The following is a 25095-nucleotide window of genomic DNA, read 5'->3' on the forward strand; positions in this document are numbered from 1 at the left end:
CCAGGTGCATAACTTAGCTATGTGGACCAGTAGGGGGTACAGTCATAAGAAGTGATATGAGCTGTTGAAAGTTCTCCAGGTGCATCTACAGCCAGCTTTGGGCCTCTGTCCTACCAGTTTCTGTCCCATGGTTTAAAGGGTTAACCTTGACTATCTCTAAAACACAGGTATCTGAAATGATACATGCCCACATGCTACAGTTTGGCCAGATTCTAAACAAAAAATATGCTAGGAGTAGATGCCAGGGTCCTCCTTATATTTTAAACTTCCCCTTCTGAATAAGAACAGTAGGAAATACCTGTGGTAACTGCTTGACCCAATTGATGCTATGATTTCAGCAGGAAAAAGTGGTCTCAACTGGGGAGTAAAATGGAATTGTGCAGTATCCAGGGCTCCATATGGCCCATCAGTCAGGAGTAACATTACAGTACATCAAATGCATTACCTTCTCTCAGAGAGCTGGCTGGGGGCCTTCTCATTCCATCTCACCACCTGTCCCCCTTTCCTTCCCTGTCACAAAGCCTCCTTCCTCTCTTGATATTGCACTAGGGCTGCCTCTTGCCAGTCACAACAGAGGTGGGGGAAGTGTTGAGATATCAGGGGACTGATGGCCTGACCAACATGTGGCCCCTCTTAGCTCTTTCTGGAAAAAAGTCAGCTGTCCTCCTGGGAGAGGGCTGAGCATGTCACTAGTTGAGAACCCAAAGCTCAGTGAGTTTTCATCCTTTAAAGGGCCATGAGGATGCACAAGTTTGGGGGAAGCCAAGCCCATAAATGTGTGGACAGGGTTTCTGGGATCCCCAGGATCATTGGGACCATTTGCAGTGCAAAGCAGGGTATACTGCACATGGCTCATGTCCAGGCAGAAATATTTTGCACATGCTTGTGAATTTATGTTTCAGGGGCAGAGAAATCCTTTTATTAAAGAGCAATTCAAGAATGAGAAGCTGAGTGTGGATAAAAAAGACAAAAAGCCTACCTCCTTCTAGTTCTGCCTAGATTCATTGGTGGCCTTCAGAACAGCTTTCTGCAGCACAATCTTGAATGTCCAAACCGAAGACAGTCATATTCTGCTTTTAGATCGTGACCCCTCCCTCATTTACATTCATTATTTCTTCCCAGTGGAGCTCTCTGAATAAACCTGTCACTTCTCAAGCCGGCCTTTCCCTCGCAGCACAGTGATGCCCACCTCCATTTGCAGAGAGACAGGGCAGAGTTCTCTGAGGTGTATAACACTCAAGATTGTTGGTTCCTGATTTGAATTGAAGAATGGAAGTACCTTTGTCTCTGAGATAGGTCAGTATAGGGAGAAGACAAATTCTAACCACAATTGCCTTTATGCTTTTAAAGAATCTACCTCCTATTAAACATGCACAGCACAGCTTGTGACCTATACAGTAAGTGCTCAACAAATATTGCTGATTGATCAATTGATCAAGTCTCTTCTCTCAGCTCTTGTCCATGTCTTGGGCTTGCTACTACCCAAGAACACCCTGCTCCAGAAACCTCCGCTTGAAGGTAAAATCACACCAAGAAGAAGAAACAGCTACACAGCAAGAAGTCCATGGAAGGCATGACTTGGGAATGGCTAGAGACCCTTGAAAACCCAATTTCACTTTTAGCCAGTAATTTCACTTTTTTAAAGATGAATTATTGATATGGAAAGAGAAGTTCAACTTACTCTGAATTTACCTACTTTCCCTCCTGGCTGGGGGTGGGAGACCTTTCTAAACGTGCATGTGTTTGAGTTTCACACTCCATGGTTTTAAACTTCCATTGTCAGCCCTTGGTCAGCCCTTTAATTAAGGGCTGTGTTCAGTGGTATTATCAATTCACCCTTCTGTTTCCAGATTCATGTGGTCCCTTAGGAATTAGGATATTGAACTGTAGTATATGGTGGCAACAGGGAAAATAGAAACCTAACTACTAACAAGGTATGGTTAGGGCTGAACACTTTGACTTCAAATGCTTACATTTTCTTTTCAGCTAAAATGCCCTCTCTTGCCTCTCTGCCCTATATATCATCTCAAATTAGTGACATCTTAACCATCTTCCCAAACCCTTCTCAAATGCATTCTCCTCCAGAGTCTTGATTCTCTCCACGAGACGTGACTTCCTCCTCCAGCCATGGTGGCAAGCTGTCTAGGATCTAATCCTGGTCCTACACATTCTTGGCTGTTGGACCTTGAGAAAATTATTTGAACTTCATGTGCCCAATTTCCTCATCTGTAAAATGAGGGTAATAAGACAGCCTACTTCAAAGGGCTGTGAGAATCAAATACTCCAATTTGTAGAAAATGCTTAGAACAGTGTCTGACATGTGTAAACAATTATGAAGCTAAGTGTGTTACATTGACTATAAGCAATGAACACTAATAGAACTTTTATTTCTCTAAAGAAACTTACTTTACTTGGGACTTCCAGCCAAGATAGAGGCGTAAGTGGACTACACTGTGCCTCCCCGCACAACCAAAATTAAGGGCAACAAAATTTTAGAAATAAAAAAACAACCAGAACAGACAGAAAATTGAACTTTACGGAAGTCCTGACAACCATTCGTCCAGACCGGTAAGAGGGGTGGAGTTGGTGACTGGCAGAGAGGGGTCATGGCAGGAAAAAGCAGGAGCTGGCAGACCCGGGTGACCTGGGCACAGGTGGCGGCTAGCAGACTCCAGTGGCAGACCCCAGGCACAGCCGCGGGGAGGCGACAAGCAGACCCAGTGAGGTGTGCAAGGCAGCTGGCTGTCCACAGTCACATATTTGTGTGCAGGTAAACCAGGTGAAACAGGGGAGTGAGACAGACCACGCAACCCAGGGCCCCAGCACCAGGAAGTAAAGCCTAAAAGCACTGATTGAAAACACTTGTGGAGGTTGAGGTGCCAGGAGAGACTCCCAAACTCACAGGAGAGCTCGTTGGAGAGACCCACAAGGTCCTAGAATGCACACAAGCCCATCCACATGGGCATCAGCACCAGAAGGGCCCAGTTTGCTTGGGGGAAGCAACAGAAGGGACTGAAATCCGACAGAGAGTGGAGCAAACACCATTGTTCCCTCTGGGCCCCCGCCCCCACATACAACAACACAACCCAGTGACTGGGTTGCTGCGCCCTGGTGAACACCTAAGGCTCCGCCCCTCATATGTAACAGTGCCCTCATATGTAACAGGCATGACCAGAACAAAAAAAAAATTGGCTCAAACAAAAGCACAAATGAAAGCCTCAAAGCCAATACTTTCAAGTGACTAAGAGATGGCCAACCTATTAGATGCACAGTTCAAAGCACTGATGATGAGGATACTCACAGAACTGGTTGATTTTGGTCACAAATTAGATGAACAAATGAGGGCTACACTAAGTGAAATGAAGAAAAATGCACATGGAACCAATAGTGATGGGAAGAAAACTGGGTCTCAAATCAATGGTGTGGACCAAAAGGAAGAAAGAAACAACCGAACAGAAAAGAATGAAGAAATAAGAATTTAAAAAATGAGGAGAGGCTTACGGACCTCCAGGACATCTCTAAGCATTCCAACATCTGAATTCTAGGGGTACCAGAAGGGGAAGAGGAAACACAACAAGTGGAAAAGTTATTTGAACCAATAATAAAGGAGAACTTCCCCAATATGGTAAGGGAAATAGACTTCCAGGAAGTCCAGGAAGCTCAGAGAGTCCCAAAGAAGTTGGACCCAAGGAGGAACATGCCAAGGCACATCATAATTACACTAGCCAAGATTAAAATGAAGGAGAGAATTCTAGAAGCAGCAAGAGATAAGGGGACAGTAACCTACAAAGGAGTTCCCATCAGAATGTCAGCTGATTTCTCAAAAGAGACCTTGTAGGCAAGAAGGGGCTGGAAAGAAGTATTCCAAGTCATGAAAGGCAAGGACCTACATCCAAGATTGCTCTACCCAGCAAAGCTTTCATTTAGAATGGAAGGGCAGATAAAGTGCTTCTCAGATAAGGTCAAATTAAAGGAGTTCATCACCACCAAGCCCTTATTAAATGAAATGTTAAAGGGACTTATTTAAGAAAAAGATAAAAATATAAACAGTAAAAAGACAGCAAACTCACAGTTATTAACAATCACATCTAAAACAAAAGCAAACTAAGCAAACAACTAGAATAGGAACAGAACCATAGAAATGGAGATCACATGGAGGGATAGCAACAGGGGAGTGGGAGGAGGAGAGAGGGGGAAAAGGTACAGAGAATAATTAGCATAGACGGTAGGGAGAAAATATACAGGGTGAGGGCAAGAATAGTATGGGAAATGTAGAAGCTAAAGAACTTATGACACATGGACATGAACTAGAGGGGAGGAATGTGGGTGGGAGGGGTGTTCCAGGGGGAGGGAGGTGAAAGGGGGAAATGAGACAACTGTAATAGCAAAATCAATAAAATATATTTTAAAAAAGTAGAAAAAAGAAACTTACTTTACTTGTTTCTGTGAATGACATCTTGTCCATCCAACCTCTTTTCACTTTTCTTACATGTTTAGAGAGGGCTCTTGCCTCCCCCACCCCCAGGAGAGTTTTAGATGAACTCAGGTTAAGTTGAAATTTCATCTTAGAGAAGGGTGGTTGGGAGGAGGAACACTGTCTCCTAACTTATCTCTGCAGCTGGTTCATATATATGTATAACACATCCATACTGAAATTAAGCACATGAGGTTTACACAGTGCCTAGCATATGCTAAGCTCTGAGGATATATTTGTTGACTTTCAGTTGACATAATCTTATACCAAAGGAAGAATCCAGGTGTCTTTATATTGCTATGAAACTACATATCTTTGAAAGTACCCACATACAACTGAGAAACAAGACATAACACAAAGTCAAATTTTGCCTTCCAGGAACCTGACAAGACTGAAAAATCTGACAGCACATTAAAACTTTTCCCAACGAGCAGAGCTGTCATCGGTCCTTCCCCACCTTCCCAGTGACACACAAATACTGCAGTAGATGCCAGAAACGTCGGCGACCAGAGCAAGGACAGTGCCCTGCCCATGGTTAGTCGTTACTATATTTATTCTCACTGTGATCTGCTGTCAGCTCAGTCCTCTCAGATCCATGGCTATACTGGGAGATGAGATTGCGAGTCTTCATCATTTGGCTTGCAATATCTATTTTCAAAAGGTTCTCTTGTGAATGCAAGTTAAATGTAATAGTTTTCTTTCTTTAATGTTCCTAGTCATTCTCAGCAGTCAGCATAAACCTTTTCTACATCCCTTTGTGCTCTATTAGAATTTTCTCTCCAAGAACTGCTTTTGTCAGTCTCTCCTTCCTGATACTCCTATTATTCTGGTACTTGGTCATTTTTAGCTGCCCTGGTCGGTCTCTAAAGAAACAAATCTTGGCTCCTCCATGTGAACATCAGGTCCTGGTGGAAAGTAGAAGACCCACTCAGACAAGATTCTGAAGAAGAGTAAGGAAGGGCCCTGTGACCTAATGAGGAACATTGAGGTGTCCAGGACTAGAAATATTGGGAAGGCATTGCCACCATGGCTTGAGGAGAAAAGGAAGAAAATAGTGTTGCTGGAGCACTGCTTGGTGAGGACTCAAGCCACAGATATGGGGCCAGTCAGCAGGAGCTATAGTCTGGGAAGACACAGCTCTACCAGGCAGGGAAGGGGTGGGTGTCACAACCAAGGAGGCAGCTGCCTGAAGCCCAGGGCAGCAAAGAACAGGACAGAGAATGAATCATGAATCTCAGAGGTGAGGTAGGGAAGAGCAAGCAGAGAATAACCAGCACAATGTATGTGAAAGTGCACATTGTCCAAAACTGTAAATGAAACTGTACCCAGTAACCCTGCACTCCACAGTAAAACTCCACCCATGCCACATACCTTCCAAGGAAGTCTGGGCTGCTTGTTTGACTTAACTGTTCTCTATTGCTGTCACTAGAAAAAAGAGGTCATTTTAATTTCTAAAGAAGGAAAGTAGCAGAACCTTACCTGTGATTGTCATTCTGTCAGATGTCCCTAAGATTTGTGTAACGTCACTTTCTTTTAATTGTAGAAATACATTAAGAAAGAAAATTTTTTCTTTTCCAGGAATAATACCTGAAATAAAAACAGCAATTAATGGGGTATCCATAGATTGTGATTTTTAAAAAATGTATTCTGATTCTAGGTGTAATGTAGTGTTCTCAACCCTGAGTCTGGTCAGCATCACCTGCAGAGCTTGTATCTAGTACAGAATCCTGAGACCTGCCCAGAGAGTCTCAATTGAGAATCATTAATATGAAATTATGGACATATGATTAGGAAGCTCTACTTAAAGATTTCTATCTGGACCTCTGTGATCTATCAATAAAATTCAGCATCATTCTGCATTATATTTTTTAAAGATCACCCATGTTAGTACCAAGATAATTTTTTATTTGGCAACATATATTCAGAAAAAATAGAAATTGATTTTTACATAATTTTATGCTCTTAAAAATAAATTAAATTCAAATTGAGGCTTTTCACAGACAGAAGCAAACCTAATTTATGGCTTAGGGGTGTGGGATTGTGGTTTTTCTGAAAATTAAAGTGAACAAACTAAAACTTGCCTATATGGATTCCCAGTTGAGCTCATATCCCTCTAGAGAATAACCAGCACAAAGCACGTGAGGATACAAAGCCCTTTATCCTCAGTATCTCCAATAGGCAATCTTGCCATCCACCAAGTTTATAAAGGATTTTGCTCATACCTCCTGTTTGCTTTTGTTTGCTCATTTGTTTGCTTGTTCACTTTAGCACGCTTCATCTTCTGGATTTTTAAAAACATTTATTTCTGTTCGTGTTGTATGCAGACATTGTGAGGTCGGAATTTGTGTCTTGTTCACTTTGACATCATCACCCACAGTGCTGGTTCATGGTAAGTGGTCACTGTTTGTTTGTTGAATTAGTATATTACTTTAAAGACAAGTGTATTTCATTCTGGAAAATGTGCCTACTACTAACGATGATTTTTATTGACATATACCTTTCCCAATAAGACCAGCCTTTAATGCTTCTCTCAACTCTCCTACTCCAGAACCAGACAAAGAAGAAATTCTAGGTCTCAGATCCAAAGATACTATGTTCAACTTAAACACTGAAGGCACCTAGAGGGTTTCACATCTGAACTTCAGAAAACACTCATTTTCAAACAAGTGTTTATATCTATTCTTAAATTCCATATAATCTCTTGATGTTCTATTATTATTGAGTCTCTATACAGGTCTCTGATGAATAAAAGGTATTCTTCATTTACTTTTAATCTAAGTAATTTTGAATAAAATTTTAAAGCCACCTACAAAATAGAGGATATCAATATTTTTTTAAAAAAAGAACTGCCAGATAATATTTGCTAGCCAGGAACTTCCATAAAGGATGTTTCTGAAAATACCACCCTTGAAATCATGAACCTGATGAAAAAGGACCGGAACTGATGAATTTTAATGCAACTAGGCAAAAACCCAAGGCCTGTCACACCAGCTGGTCACTCTTGCTTCAGCCTTTAAAAGTGGCTTTTTTTGTGGCTAACAACAGAAATGTCGGTCAATCAGGCACAGCTGTAGGTCCGGGCTTCAAGCCCACTCTCAACCTTGTCCCCTCCCTTTCGTTCCCCGGGGCTAGGACAGAATGAAAGGGTCAGGATTGGCAGTAGGCACAGAGAAAGGGAAAACCAAGGTGCTTAAATCCAGATGAAAGATTGATTGCTGCAGCATCTCAGGCCTTAGCCCATTAGGTAAAGTTTAACCTCTGCAAAGCAGGTCACTTGGCAAAAATGGATGGAAAATACAAGCTTGGGTTTGAAAGACTGGGAGGAGGCAAGGGGAGCTGCTCTGCTGCATATGGTGTTCCATTAATAGGTATCACACTCCATAATGGGAACATTTTTATACAAATGTGTTCTTTGGAATCCAGCCAAGAGCAGGGCACCCTAGTGAAATCACAACGCACAGCTAATGAGCTATTTTTGGTGAATTTGGCACTAGAGACTAATAGAACCAATTTATCCCCAAAATGTTAAATCATTTAGCGCTTCTTTGGAGGTGCTAAGTGCATCTAGAACTTTTGGGGGCTGTCAATAAAAATTAGATACTACTCAAAAGCCATCAGTCTTGGTTTGCAACCCCCTCCCCAGATTTGAAGGCTGCCGGGCAACGGAGGAGGCTCTGAGCCAAGCCTGCTGGCTGTGGGGAGGCTGTGGGGAAACTGCAGGGAAACTGCGGGAAGCAAGTGGTCAGACTGAGCCACAAATGCACTCCCCTGACTAATGAGAGAGTAAAGAGATAGTGAGCATTCTTTACCACTCATGCTGTCAACCCAAGGCTCTGCAGTAATCACTGGGATCATCTCCTCACTCCTCCCCATACTAATTTCCTTCTGCCACTGCTGTTCTTCCAGGTCTACAGTTTTAGGATTCTGCCTCCTCCCTCACAATCCCTCCCCACTTTCCCTTGTACTTCTTCTCAATTCTTTCTATATCAGCCGTCAGTCCCACCCCTAAATTTCTAAAATTGTCAACTCCCTTCCACCAACCTGCCTCACTTCTAGCCATCTTACATGTTGATAGGAGATGAATCTTCATTAACTAACATTCTCAAAAAGTTACTCACCTATTTGAAACTTTCAATGGCTCCCCATACCTACCACATCAAGTCTGAAACACAGCCAACTGACTGGCAAAGCTCTTTATACATGACCTCATTCAACCAAAATAGCCTTATTTTCCACTAGCTATTCTACCCTGCCCAGCTCAGGAGAATCATGAACCATCGTTGAATAAATAAAACCCAGCTACTGCTCACCCTGGAGCCCACTACAAAGAATGGGCAAGTTACACAGCTGCCAGTGTGAGAAACAGTAAAATCCAAAAGTAAAACCTGCAGTTTAAAGCATCTGCCCTTGTGAATTACATTTTACAGGTTAAAAAACACCGTTCATTTTCTTGGTCCATGAACCACTCACCCCGTTTTCACAAAAAGCCCTTCTCCCCATAAAGCCAAATTTGATGCTAATCTATCCAACTATTTTTATGCTGCATTATCACATAAAAGCAATTCTATTGAGTAGGCTTGGCTGATTGCCCGATGTGTTCCCACTCTCATCAGTCTGGCTTCGTGCTCCATGGACACCTGCATGCATGCTGCCCCTGTGCCTTCACATCTGCTTTGCTCCTCTTGACTTGCTCTCTCCTCTCCACTCCATCCATCTAAATCCCATTCTGTAAAGCTTAGTCCTAGCTCCACCTCCTCAGAAATGCTGCCCTAAATACCCTGGTGCTCCAGGATTTTGTTCTTGAAGACAGTATATACAACACCACTTACTATTAAAGGTTAATATTTTCTCTAGTACTAGTTGCTGATCACTTATGGAAGTCATTCTTGCTTCCTCAAGGAGAAGAGTCATAATTTAAACTTAAGTAACTAACCATAATGCTATAGTCACCATAAGAGCCAAATAAATACAATTTGATTGGTGAATTCAGTCATGCTTTAATTCTACCCCTACAGTATCAAAAATAGTGCTGGGCATATAGCAGGGCCTCAAAAATTTTAGTTAATCAATACATACCTTCATGAAGCATTTTTTAGTCTACTGCAGATAGCAGATTAGAGCACACTCTAACAGGATGGCTATTATGCTAGAGAAGGAAGGCTAAGCATGCTCCAAAAATCTGTGTGTCCCCTTTCATTACTGAGGAGCAGTTGCCCAGTCAGGCATGCCATTTCTCAGCCTCCTTGCATCTAAGTAAAGGGATAGAACTAGTGTTCACCAATGGAATGTGACCCAAGGTCATTTCTGGGCCCAGGTGGCTAAGAAGTGGACAGGCCTTCTCTGCCCTCTGTCCTCCCAGCTGCCACCTGGATACAGATCTCTTGAGTCTTTGGGGGATGATGGAGCCAGATGTTGAAAAGAACTACATCCCTAAATCCCACATGGAGGAAACTTCCTGCCAGTTGTATTGGACTATTATGTAAAGGAGAAATAGACTTTTATTGGGTTCAGCTACTGAAAATCTGGGGTTTGTTACAGCTAACTAATCCACTTACCTACTTCGGAATGAGTAAAATTGCCAGTAAATGGAAGAGTAGTTTAAGATGAGAAGCAATTAAATTCTCATGCATTAATACATGATGAGTTATCAAGCTGAAGGCTAATTGGCTTCCAGAATGTGCCTCTGTACATTTAATGAGAAATTCAGGCATGTTTCACAAGTCCTAACAAAATGATTTTATTGTATGTTCTAATATGCTCAACCCATGGTTATAAGTATTATCTGAAGTTGCCCTAACCTCCTGTATCCAGAACAAACCATTTTTCTGAACTAAAGAAATACACACACACACACACAATTCTGCTAAGTATCTCCATCTGGATATTCCACAGGCACCTCATATTTGGAATTTCTGATACTGATCTCATCCTCCTCTCCCACTCACCTTCATCATGTTATTCCTCCAGTTGAATTTCTTATTTAAGTTAGTGGCACCGCCACCTATCCAAATCCTGTCTATTCTTTCCCTGCTCACTGTCTCTCGTATCCTTGTCTTACTCTCTTTTCCCACTGCCACTGCTGAGCCAAGGCTCTTACCTGAACTATAACCATGGCCCACTAACTGCTCTGTCCTCCAACCCAGTGGTACCTACCTTTTGCAGGGCATAACAATCACCTGACAATCTTGTTAGAAAAAGGTACATTCATGAGATCCAGCACCTAGTTTCTTATTAGTGTGTCTAGACAGAGCCTGGCAAAGTAAATCTGGAATGGCTGGTTCCCGAAATATATCATTTATTACCCCCCTTTTTTTAAAAGATTTTATTTATTTATTTTTAGAGAGGGAAGGGAGGGAGATAGAGAGAGAGAGAAACATCAATGTGCGGTCGCTGGGGATTATGGCCTACAACCCAGGCATGTACCCTGGCTGGGAATCAAACCGGCAACACTTTGGTTTGCAGCCCGTGCTCAATCCACTGAGCTATGCCAGCCAGGGCCTATTACCCCCTTTTTAGTATAGTATATACACTGCCACCAAAGTTATTTTTTCCATCACACAAATCTAGTTTTGCTCACCTACACAAATTCTTCAAAGGCTACATAGTAAAATAAACTTTTTTGCATGAGCTTCCAAACCCTGTGTGAGTGGGTTTCTGTCAACTCACACTAAACTTATCACCCTCCATTCTCCACCGGACCTTTGATTTTCTAGTAATTTTGTTCATCTACCTCCCTATACCTTTGCATGTTCCCTTACCTCTGCTTGATAACCCTCTCCCAACATGCTCCCTGAACAACTCCTATTCCTTCAAGTCTCAGCTCCAACAGTAACTTCTGTGGGCAACAGGTCTTGACTACCACAAGAAAACTTGGATCTTTCTACACTTTCTACATAGTTGACCTGTCCCTGCCACAGCAATAAGGTGCTAGGATTTTTTGTGTGTGCAACTGTTGCCCACTGGACTATGTTCTTCCTCAGGGCAGGGACCAACTACTTCTATCAGTGTATTCATAGCACTCACGTATTTGCACAATGAAAGAGTAAATGTTTATAGACCTAATTATAAGAGCCAGAGTATACTATAATACCTTTGGAAGGACACATAGGAGAAAAAAGTTCTTAGATATGACAATAAAAGCATGACCCATAAAAGAAGAACTTAGTAAATTTGTCTTCATCAAAATTAAGAACTTTGGGGTTCAAAAGATATAATAAGAAAATGAAAAGGCAAGCCACAGACTGGGAGAAAATCCTTGCAAATTATATTTCTGATGACCTTGTATTTTGAATATACGAAGAACAGTTACAATAATAATAACAAGACAAAGAACCAAACTTTTCAAAATGGGGAAAAGATTTGAATAGATATTTCACCAAAGACATATGAATGGCTAATAAGCACATGAAAGGATGTTCAATGTCATTAGTCATTTCAAAAATGAAAATTAGAATACCAGTGAAATATCACATCATTCTCACTAGAAAAACTATAGTGAAAAAGACAGACTATTAAAAGTGTTGGTGTGGACATGAAGAAACTAAAATCCTCAAAGCATTGCTGGTGGAAATGTAAAATGATACAGCTACTATGGTTGTTTCTTAAAAGTTAAAAATAAATTTACCATATGATCCAGCAATTTTATTCCCCAAGGGAAACAAAGATGTTATCTTTGTAAGAGAAATTAAAATGCATGTCCACACAAAGACTTGTACATGAATGTTCATAGCAGCATTATTCAAAGTAGCTAAAAAGTGGAAACAATCCAATGTCCCTCAATTGGTGAACAGATAAACAAAATTGGACTGCGGTGATGATTGCAAGTCTGTAAATTTACAAAACATTGTAATGTACAACACCTAAAGCAGGTAAATTTTGATATTTCAATTATACCTCAGTAAAGCTATTTTAAACAAAGAATGATATTTTATATTTGTATAGATGTAACTAATACTACTGCAATGACAACATACATTTAAGTACCTGCTATGTGCCAGGCAGTGATCCAGGCACTTTTTATTATATTTTATTGTTTATGCTATTACAGTTGTCCCCACTTTTCACCCATTGCCCCCCTCCACCCACCCTCCATGCAATTCCCACTCCATTGTCTGTGTTCATGGGTCATGCAAATATATTCTTTAGCTAATCCCTTCACCTTCTTCCACCCAGTACCACTCACTTCTCCCCTCTGACAGCTCTGAGTCTGTTCCATGTATCTATGCTTCTGCTTCTATTTTGTTCTATTTGTTTATTTTGTTCATTAGATTCTACATATAAGTGAGATCATATAGTGTTTGTCTTTCACTGACTGGCTTATCTTAGCATAAGAGTCTCCAGGTCCATCCATGCTACCACAAAAGGTAAGATTTCTTTCTTTTTACTGCTGTGTAGTAAGTATTCCACTGTGTAAATGTACCACAGTTTCTTTATCCACTCATCTACTGATGGGCACTTAGACTGTTTCCAGCACTTGGCTATTATAAATAATGCTATTATGAACATAGAGGTGTATATATTCTTTAGAATTGGTGTTATGGGGTCCTCAGGATATATTCCCAGAAGTGGAATCACTAGGTCAAAAGGCAGTTCCATTTTTAGTTTTTTGAGGAAATTTCTATACTGTTTTCTACAGTGGCTGCACCAGTCTGCATTCCCATCAACAATGTACTAGGGTTCCCTTTTTTCCACAGCCTCATCACCACTTGTTGCTTGCTGATTTGTTGATGGTAGCCATTCTAACAAGTATGAGGTGTTATCTCATTGTGGTTTTAATTTTCATCTCTCTGATGGTTAGCGATGTTGAACATTTTTTCATATGTCTATTGGCCATCAGTATGCTTCATTGGAGAAGTGTCTGTCCAGGTCCATTGCCCATTTTTTAATGGGATTGTTTGTCTTCCTGGTGTTGTGTTACATAAGTTCTTTATATATTTTGGAAATTAAACCCTTACCAGATATATCATTGGCAAATATTTTCTCCTATACAGAGGGTTCCCTTTTCATTTTGATGGTGGTTTCTTGGCTGGGCAATGATCCAGGCACTTTACACATGTTAACTATGTCATCACTGATCCTCACAGCAATGCAGTCAGCGGCACTATTGCCATCCCTATCTTATAGGTGAGAAAACTGAGGCACAGAGTGTTAACTTGTCCAGCGTCACATACCTAAGAAATGGTGGATCTGCACATATTGGGAAGGAATAAAATTATCAAATCACTGCAACTTCTATATCAAAAAGATGTTCCCTTTTATTCAAATAATTATGAGAAATAAGCAATGTTTGGATTATTTATCCTTTTCCCCTTAGTAACAAGCTAAGAATAAAACATCTAGTCTGAAATTACACAAAAAGCTTATAAAGTATCAGGAGATTCTTCTTTCTAATCATTTTCACTGGGTAAAACTAACATTTTTGTTGAAACATTACCATGAAAGGCAAGATTTTACATCATCACCATCCATCATATGCTCTCAAGTGCAAGTTTTGTTCATCTTCACTGTGTTACAGTTTGTGTATCCACATGAACAGGGAGGGCAGTTAAAGGTGCCAAAGCCCCCAAGTTAGCTAACTCGAAGTTCCCCGCACCCTTCCACAGAGACCAGCCTCACACAGCCAGACCCATGATCTGTGACCATGGCTCCGGAGAGTCCTCCGCATGGTCCCACCCTCGTTTTCCAACTTACCATCTGCCTGTTCCTTTCTAGGGCTGTGTGTAATGGTATGGAAAATACTCAGGAAAGCCCCAATTTACCTTCTTTATGAGAAATGAAAATTGTATTTAAGAAATTTATGGTGAAGCCTAGGACCAATTGCAATATAAATAACACTCTGGAAATGGACAAGAACATTCAAGCCACAGGAAACATGTGATTTTATGTGACTAACAGTAAACTCGGGTTTGTGTTGGGCTGTATTGCACATTATCAAATCACTGTGTGATCCACCCAAGTTAAGTTACTTGAGTGACATCACTCTGAGTGGAGAGAGAGAGCCTTGCCATAAAAGAAAATGAGACAGACCTTTGATTCTGCTGAGGGCCACCCTACCCAAATCTAGAGTTTGCTGAAATGTTTAAATTCTGAAATTACTGAAGATAACTCACCTTGTATAAGCCAAAAAATAAGACTTCTTTCTTTCCCCCACCCTCTTTTTTTCTCACCCTTCCCTCCAGATTACAAGTTATTAGCTATTTTTTAGCTAAGGTTGAATCCATGATTTACTTTCTTCATTACAAATCTTAAAACTATCACAACACAAAAAAATGAAACTTGACTTGCTAATGTTTAACTCTTTATGCAGCCTTTTAAAAACATATTTGGTTCTCCGAAACAGTTTCTTAGAACAGTGCTTCATTTTTCATCCATTGCAATTCTGTTTGTTCTCGGCCTCTGCATTCCTTTTCAGTTTTCTGCAGGTTAGCAAGTGCTGCATCATCGGCTTTTGAAATGTCTCTTTAGGCATGCTTTTGTTTGACAAGGAATGCCAAGGATGAGCTGACAAAGTCTGTTTGAAAATCTTTTTCCAGGTATACAAGATCAGTGAGCCTGTTCAATGTATGCTGTGATTAAAATTTTTCTTCAGATATTTATATCAACATTTCAGTTTTAGGGAGAGGTGTTTTCTGAGCCTACCTGTCAGAGAGAAACTTATAAACGGTAAGGAACTCTATCATCTATATATTCAAATGCAGAAATAGGTTGTGATAAGAGTTGACATCCTCCCTCGCCCCTCCTGCCCCACTCCTAACAAAAGAGAAGGCAGATTTTGCTCGCTCTCACAGCCCCCACTCCTCCCACAGCTGGAACAAACATCTCCTTAGGCGTCTGGCCCTCAGTGACGGGATTTCAGGATTTAACTTGGAAGGACTTCAGAGGTTCACACCATCAGAGTTTATTTCCTCCACACTCTCCTTTTAAGGGCAGAAGAAACAGGGGCAACAGTGTGAAAAAATACAGCTACTGAGGAAAAACTAGTCTCTAAAAAACTTTGTATTAAGAATGCAAACTGCCAATGGGAGTTTAAATATCTTTTTTTTTAATCTAAGAGCTTCAGTATTCAATTTTGTTCAGCAAATATTTATATTATCCTCAGACATATTTTAAAGTGCAGTACATTTTTACCTAAGATCTTACAAAGTTAGAATGTATAATTTCAAGGTAAAAACCTACTTTAAAAAGCTACTTCCCTTTAGAAAATAACACTTAGCCTGTTACAAGAAGGGGATGTTACTCTGGCCACCAATGAGATACTTAGCCCCCACCAGTCAGGCCTACACTAAGTTGCTGTAAGAAGAGACAATAAAAAAATTAGAGTGGACAGCCATATGAGCTTGAGAGGAATAATTCTTAAGTATTTTGGTATATCCATGCAGGAAAATTAATTTCAAATTTACTGAGTGATTAAATCTATTGATTAAAGCAGGCCTGTCAGGTTGCCCACCTGCAAACTCTTCCTTAACCTTCTCAGCTAGCTGGGACATGTGAGTGGAACTCTCAGCAGTTCCTTATGTATCTTCTACAATTCAGACTGTTAACTAATTCTGATTGACCTTCTCCCTGGTTATAAAACTGGACTACATACGTCTGTCTCTGTCAAATTATATTTTGTTAGTCAACAATTTCATTAACAAATATTAATTGATCTCTCACTATGCACTAAGCACAATTCTGAATAAAGCAACCCCTTAACTCAAGGAGTTATAGTACAGTGAAAACAGGGGAAAAATCAGATTTTTTTCTCAAAAAGATCAAAAACAATAAAAGAATGTAAAGATCTCAAGATGTAAATATCAGCCATTTTTAAGTCTTTGCTGAATAAGATGGGATGAAAAAATATATACTTAAATAAAGTTTGAGATCATATGTAGCTTCCTTTTAAAAAGCATCATAGATAATAATGCTTTTGTGTTGCATAACTCATTATTGTTCCCAGAGCAACATTGACATGATGATGTTCCCTTCTCAGCAGAGTCTTCTATCAAGAAAAAGATCATATGCCACCTGATTCTGCCATGAAAATGTATGAATGCAAGATGCTGTTCCATTAAAAATCACTGAAGACTGGTAAACTCTTCTCCTTGTTGTTTTCAAGTGCTAACCTACGATGGTAATGGACATCAGTCCAAGTTCTCTAAATCTGACAGAGGAGGGTGAGGGAACAGAGACCAACAGAGTGCTTATTACAGAGGCAGCTTACACTGAACTAAGGTCTCAGTGCCAGAGCCTTGTTTTAATGCCCGTCCCAGAAGAACAGGTTCTGTGGACTAAGCTTATAACCTGAGGTGTTTTTATACCTAAAAGGGAAAGAGAGAGAAAAGATGTGCCTATTACATGGTTAAATGGCTCAACTTCACACCAAACCTGGTAAGTGATGAGTGCTGCCCCAGGCAGACAGAGGGTCCTACTGCTCCCCTCTAGCCACTCAGGACCAATGGCAATAAAAAGGGTATTGTTCTTTGTGCCTATTCATGATAGCTTGTTGAACCTGGTGCAGCTGTTTCCCAGTCTTTCACATGAAGAAGAGCCAAACCCATGCCAGACATTTGGAGTGTTTCTTCAAGAAATTCTGCAAGATCATTCCTGTGATGTGGCCAGAGAAATGTCAGATTTTGTACTAGTGAAGTGAGACAGAAAAAAATAAATGTCACTTTAACAGGGTGAAGTATATACAATCTATCCAGTTCATTTTGCATTTCTGTTCTCTTTAACTGGACACATTATACAGAATCTCTTGTTTTCCTGTAAAAATTCTAGAGTTAGCCATGAATTCCCAAGATGAGAATACCTAATATACATGGGAAGCTATTACTATGCTCATAAATTCAAATGATGAAAACAAATAGGGCTTTACAAAACATGTACAAAATCAACATACATGTTAATACCTATAGTCTGTGAGCTTTAAGACAGGCCCAGAGAGAAACACTCCAGAATTCCAAAACTACATCTACTTCAGGGTACATTTCAGGAATGAAGAGCAGATAATCATTTGTTTTGGATGCACAGGAGGTAAGTGGGGAATTTGAAAGGTGAGGGAGGGAATATTCTTATTGGGAATAAAATGGAAATTATTTACTCTAGCAATCCTCATTATCCTGTTGATTTCCATTCTGCTGGCACTAACGGTCTTCTCATCTCTCACCTATCCCTCCCCTCTGCTCTTACAATTCTCTATTCCCTTTGACTTCAAGACAATAATTTGCAAGTCTGAAACTTATATTTCACCTGAAATATTAATATTTAAGCTCCAGGTTTTAAAGGGAGGAAGAGAGAAGGTCCCTACTTTCAACTGCACAGTCAGCCCTTTAGTATGAGAAGTTCGACAAGCAGAATTGCATGTTTGATTATCAGTGCATTATCAACATTTCCCAATATTCCTTTAATAGCTCTTTTCTAATACACTCATTTTATGCAAAATTCTAAATTCCTGTCAAGATAGAATTAAGAACTACATTTTTTAAAAGTATGTCTGACATGCATTAAAAAAATAATAAAGCCTAATTAATCTTCTTTTTTTTTCCATGAGACTAGAAATGCATTTTTGCTTGTGGTCTATTGTGAGGAACAGATCTTTCTGAAAAAGAAGATATCTCTTAGCCCAGAAATATTCTCAGGGCATGGGGAGGAAAATCCATTAAAGAGTTTAATTCTGCTAAAATAAGATCCCTAGCTGCCTCCTGCCTGAAGCAACTTATGCAGAGGACGCAATTTGAAAACTTGATTAAGTAGGCTTGGCTGCTGTGTCTTAGCATAGTACCCTGTCCAGTGGCCTGCATCTTCCTACATCCCAGACTCAGATTCAACTTCCAATGCATCAGTACCACTGCATCTAAGTACACTGCATACCAATGCATCTAAGTACATCTAATGCATAGCACATCTAAGCCACAATGCATAGTACATCTAAGCCAGACTGCGCAGAATCCCAGCCTCAAAAAAATATTAATCACCAGGTCACAAGTCTTGATTTCTTTATCAGTAAAATGAAAAAAACACAGATTTAAAACCTTACTTCACAAAGCTGTTCTGACAAATAATTTATAGAAAGCACCTAACACAATACCCAACAAAGAATAGGTACCCAAGCTATGTTTCCTTCTCCCAAAAACATCCCTACCCAGGACTTATTCTTTCCTAAACATTTTGGAGGAAAAAATAGGTTAGGAACATCCTATAAATAGGCAACTTAATTTGAGTGGTTATCATTATGAGCCTATAACCACTCAACTAAAACAGAATAAAAACACTATTTTTAATGTGTATGCCATACTAATTATATCCAAAGAACCCACCTTCACTAATTTATCCCAGAGGGAGATTGTGCTTGTCAATACAGGCCCTGGGTCTAAATCAACAAGCCAGCACTACTTTGATTGGTTTTGAAATTGTGTAGTTTGGGAAGGAACCTAAAGAACTTCCCCAAAGCCACTCTTTCTTATAAATCCTTGGAGGAAATTACAGGTGGCTCTTACCCTGGGGAAGAGGACTCTTTCTCACATGTCTCAGGGACCACAGAGAAGAAGCCTATGTAAGCAGGCTCTGCTGGTCCCCGGAGTGGGCCTTTATTTAGGTAATCATGACAAATAAGGCATCTATCACCAGGGGGTCAGATCCTTGAAAAATAGAGCTTCATCCCTCAGTCCTGGAAGCTGACCTCTCTCATTCTTTTCTCAACCTGGAAGTGAAATGAAGACCAAATTGTTTAGAGTGTTAATAAGACTCTGAAGAGGCTCAACAGCAAGTTATAGTTCTATGTATTAGCTATCCAGAACTCGGCTCATTCTTCAGGATCAGGCCACACTGACCACAGACATTAAAAAATAAACCACATCATCAGGCCTCCCCAGAGAGGGTAACTTTACTTCTTAGTAAAGAAGACCCAGAAGCCAGCTGAAAAAGCATACCCTCACCTCTCTGTGGGAACACCAATGGACTATGGTTTGTGATGGAGCCTATTTTGAAGCTTATAAGCTACCAAAAGCCAATATAACAGAAAACAAAGAAAAAAACCACTGGTCACATACATATAGTTTGAGCTGTTCCGTTAAAATGAAAAGCCAAAATGCTGTGCCTGTGTCACTTTCTAGTAACAGACAAAAAAAAAAAAAAAAAAAAACAGAATATTTTAGATAGTCCTCACTCCCCTAGCAAAATAGAATAAAACCCTTGATCTGACTCTAACCTCATTATCAAAGAACCATTTGCCTAATGCACAAAAGCAGCTCTTCATCAATTTATCATTAAGAGCATCCCTACTAATATAAGGAACTACTGGTTCCCCAGGGATGCTGGCAATGGGAGGTTGGAGTCAGACAACATGCAGAGGAGCAGGTCTGCCACAGGATGGAACATGTTATACAGGCTCCGTGTTCCTGGCAAAGGACATTGCACACTGGTCTTCGGTAACTTGATGAGTTCCTGGCATGCTCAAAAAGCAGGGAGTGGTCTGAGGTGAGGAAACTTTACACTTTCATGTGGCCACCTTGAATTTGTTTTTTAGTAGTCCATGCTTGTATTCAACACACATTCCCCAGTGACTCTTGGTTCCTGCCCAGGTTTCTCGCCCTCTCTTTGTGAGCACCCAGACTAGCAGTTTGGGAGTGATGCTCCCTGGAATAAGAAGACAATGTAAATGAGCACATATTTCAGAAACCAAGATGCTGCTGTGAGTTCCTTCTTAGGTTGCCCAGCAATAATACCAAATACTAGGTGCTATTTAAACCCTCTCTTGGTATTAACTAATTTAATCCCATCGCAAGAAATCTAAGAAGTGGGTGCTATTATTTTTCCCATTTTACAGATGAGAAAGATGAGGCACAAAGCTGTGATAACTTATTTTTGGCCACAAAGTTGATACATGGAGGCACTAGGATTTGAACCCAAAAATTCTGGCCTCAGGGTCCATTCTTTTAAGGAGTATGCTGTGATGCCTGTCAAGCCCGCCAATAAAATAAGAGCAGACAAATTAATACTTGGCTTGGAAGTCAGAGATAACCAGTGCACAATCAAGCATTCACACAGATAATGCTGGGTTTTTCAATGACTACAGTCATTGGAGTCAGGCAGACTAACACTTACTTTCTAGGCAGGCCCTATGGCATATCAGTCAGTTCAACTTAAAGCTATTTGACCATCCCAAACCTCACTTTCCTCATCTTTAAAATGGAGCTAACTCTCACAGAGTTGTAAAAATTAATTAAGATAGTGCTTGTATAAGTACACTTGCATGATTTTAGCAACATACTTAGTATTCCATAAACATTGGCTATAACCATCATCACCATCGTTATTATTTATTACACATGTGGCTTTTCACTATAGGTGAGCATTTGGAAGCAATGATCCTTCTTCCCTCTATCCAGGCACTCTACTGATTTCAAACACTCATACATGTGAGATGACTGGAAGGGCTCAGGGATATCGCCCACAGTCAAGGATCACAGCAAAGCTAAGAGGCTCACAGGGACTAAACCCCTCAACCCTGGCTTCATTAGCAAATCTCTCTAGCTGAACTAACTCAGCCCATGCCAGTCAAGCATTCCCTTGCAAATATAAATCATTACCCAATAAACCACAGACATATAAGACTGTCCACAGCAGATAAAACCATGGGTCAGAGTAGCCAATCCCCGAGGCTTTGTTGAAAGGGAGAAAAAGCTACAGCATTAATTATACAAACAGTTACTTGGAAAATGCTTTAAGCAAGTGTTTTAGATTCTCCTTTAATTAGGGTAAATAATTACTGCACTTTCATCTTTCAATGAGCTCCCAAACTCTCCCATGCCCCATCTTCAAATACCAACTAGAAACACACAAGGATGGAGACAATAAACTAACTATATACACTTTGAAAGCCAATTTATCTGTCTGGATCCCTGCTTCACCACCTGTGCGATGAGGAGATTGGATCAACTACGTCTCCAAGGCACCTTCCAGCAGGTTTTCCACTATGCCGTGCAGTGCTTCGGGGCTGACGTGATGGCTACACCACCCTCCTCATCTCATGTTCTTGTCTAGGGAGTAGCATAACATTTGAAAATATTAACTGCCTTTATTTATTGAGCTCCAAAAACTGTTCTACAAATACGAACATCGACACATCCAGCAATTATGTAAGTGAAATAGGGAAACCCGAAATAGCAGGTCTAAAAAAATGTCCTCAGACTAGCTCAAATGAGGAATGGTTAAAAGAACTGAAGATGTTCTTGAGAAATGACTAAGTTATCTCTGTTAATTAGACTTACCCTTCATAGTTCCAGAACTGGAATCAATGCATTAACACTGCAGGGAGAGAGATCATAAGTAACTTTATAAGAAATACCTTTCATCCAAAATAATGCTTCAAAATGGGGAAAAAGACATATTTGCATAGCTATGAGCATTGCTAAAAGAAATGTGAGGACTTCCTACCAAGTGCTCAGAGGAAATTCCTCAGGGACAGTAGGAGGGGTATGTGCTGGGCTCAGATTACCTCCACACATCCATCGTGACTCCCTGCAGATGGCTACTGACTTCTTCATCCACACTCCCTAAACACCATTTAAAGAGCTCTAAGAGAGCACTTATATGTGACATTACAATATTGGTTCATTGGCGTCACCCTCATCAATTTAAAATTGTCTCACTATCCTTTGTATGGAGCTGTCACAGCCCTTAGCACACAATAGATTTTCAATAAATATTGGTTGACTAATTTAAAATAATGATTATAACCAAGGAGTTCAAAGACTGTCCTTGCCCTCAGAGGCTTGCAATCTAGCTGGAGTCAAAATGAACACAGCTGAACCAAATCTTACATAGTCATATATAATATCAACTTGCACACCATTGGGACTTGGTAAATTTTTAGAAAACAAATTCATTTGACAGCAACTAAACATTAAGTGGTGATGGGAATTTATCACTCAATGAAAAGAAGCTGCTGAGACTAGCCTGGGTCACTCTCCACAATCTATTCCCCACCTCCCTGTGGCACTTTCCTCAAAACTCCACAGTCTTCCAAACTCACTCACTTTCTCACTGCTGCACTCTGGCTCAAGATCTTTCTATCATCTGGACCACTCTCCCCTCCCTTCTCTAGAGCATCAAGATCTTTCCTTCCTAGAATTCTCCACCACTCACCACCTAATACTATGTCTGTTTTCCATTTATTAAGCAAACAGTTTCTAACTCTTCAGTATGTGTGGGCTGAGCTAAACTTAGGAAATGCAAATGGAGGAAATCTATTTCCTGACCTCAAGAGGTTAAAGTTCACTGGAAGCCAAACACTGTCTATGAAAATGAACAATTTCAGTGCATAATGTCATAAAGGAAATACAGGCTACAGGTGATGATGGGTGATGGTAAAGGTCAGGCAGGGAAAGCTTCCTGGAGGAGGTGACACCAGGGCAGTCTTGAAAAAATGATGGAATTGAATCAGGTGAAGAGAAGAAAGATCTTTTCAGGAAGAGTAGCACAAGGACTGTAGGAAGAGAAAGCACAGCAACTTGAATATGGCTGGTGTGGAGGAAAAAGGCCAGAGGTGGGCATGGAAACAGAGCATGAGTTGATAAAGAAAAATATTCTGTTGAAAAGCCCATATGTTACCCTCAAATTAATGAGAAACTTTTGAAGAATTGTAAACAAGGAAATAACCTTTTATTGAGGCAAGAGTAGATTGAAAGGAAAATCAGATCCTAGACTGAGGCACATCAGAGGAAGCGATTTTAGTGAAGCATGCATGAGGTGAACTAAGACAGTGTCTGTGGGAAATAAGAGCAATTTTAAGGATATTGGATCTATAGGGTTCCATACGTTATATTAGAAGCCAAAGTGATCAGAAGGTCAAGGGTGTGTCCCAGGATTCTGACTAGAACTGCTAAGTGGACAGTGATGGCATTTACTGAGATATTGTAGAAACAGTCCATGGAGAGAGTTGGATGGGAAAAATGGTGGATTTCACTTTAGACCTGATGAGTTTGAGGTGCCTGTGAAATAGTCAAGCAGGAGGCAGTTAACTACACAAGGCAAAAACTCAAAAATAAGAGCTGGAATGGAGAACTGAATTGGGGAGTGAGGAACATGCAAATGGTGGAAACCGATGGGCTTTCTGAGGGATTATGAGTGAGGAGGAACTGAGGCATCACCACTCACTTCAACCTGCTTCCAAAAGCAGAAGAAACTAAAAGAGAGCTGGGACCATCTGCTTATCCCAAGTCATCACTTTATTAAAGAAAGAGAATAAAGACTTTTATGAGTGCTAGTGGGTAAGGAGTTTGGTCTGCATGTGATTATTTCTCCATTTAAATGCTCTGTGTTTATTTTTTCTGTAACTGCAGACACCTTGCAAGTTGACCTTTGCTGTAAGTCTGCTGACCATATCCAACCCTAGTTTGGATTTTGCCCTTCCTCCCTTTAATCTGTCCTCTACTTTGTCCAAGGAAGGTAAGGCAGCTGGCTTAAAGCTTCAGAGTTTATTGTTTAACTGATAAAGACTCCACTTTTCTTCTCCCTGAAAGTTGTTCCCGACCAAATCAATGTGCCTGTCTGTCTTGTCACCCTAAAAGCAACTGTAAGCTCCTTGAAGGCAAAGAATTAGCTTCTATTTGCATGTGGATCCCACATAGCAATTGGCAGGTGCCCTACATGTAGGAACTTCCCACTAATTAATGGAATCAGTAGTTATTTAAACAATTAGATTAATTCAGTGCACACTTCTGTAGCTCTTGGAGTCTTCTATACTATTTAATACTATTAACTGCTGTGTCCTGTTCTTTGGTTGTTTCTTGGGGGCTATCCTTAGAACTGCAATTAGACAGCAAACTTCTTGAAGACAGGAAGATTGGCTCATATTTTATCTTGTACTGACTGCCAGAATTGGTGTTCAATAAAGGGAAGTTGATGCACATGTGTTGTTTTATCTAGAATGAATTTATGCCAGTGGCACCTTCTGAAAGACAAAAATGAATTTTTGGTTAGCAGGACTAGAATAAGCTGTTTCTCAAGCACACCCTGAATAGTCCATGTTCCTCTATGTTGCCCAATTGAATAACTCATTCAGGAGAGTTTCTACTGAATAAGGCTTTGGTTGGCTGCATGCGGGGTTGCACTGTGACCTTCAGTTAGTGATACACATTTCATCTGCAGATTTATAAGCAACATCAATAATGTGGTATATTTCTTGTAAATTAAATCATAATGGCTTCTAATTCAATACAGGAAATTGCACTCACTGCGCAGACTTTATGGAAAAAGGGAATGAGAAAGTAGAGTAAAAAGTAAGAGAATGGAGATGTATCCCAGAAGGATGTTTTGTCCTATGTGAGACAAAACAAAGATTTTGCTCATCACAAATGACCTGCCTCAATGAAGTCAAACTCAGACAGACCAGGAAGGTACTGCATACCTCTATGGGGCTTCACAAAGATCTTTCCCATTGAGAATGAATTGCAGTAAACCTTCCTAGAAAGTATTACAACAGAATAACTAGGTTTCTCTAAACAGTCCCTCCTTGACTCCAGGCTACAGAATGAATGCCATAATCTCTTCAATCATATCTTGATAATTGTTAAGTGTCACCACTGGTTGGCTTGTCATATTGTCAAGAACAGAAGGCTATAAATTTCCCCTTTCTAAAA

This window comes from Phyllostomus hastatus, unplaced genomic scaffold (genome assembly GCF_019186645.2).
Source record: "Phyllostomus hastatus isolate PE091 unplaced genomic scaffold, TTU_PhHast_1.1 phas_contig_524, whole genome shotgun sequence".
NCBI lineage: Eukaryota > Metazoa > Chordata > Mammalia > Chiroptera > Phyllostomidae > Phyllostomus > Phyllostomus hastatus.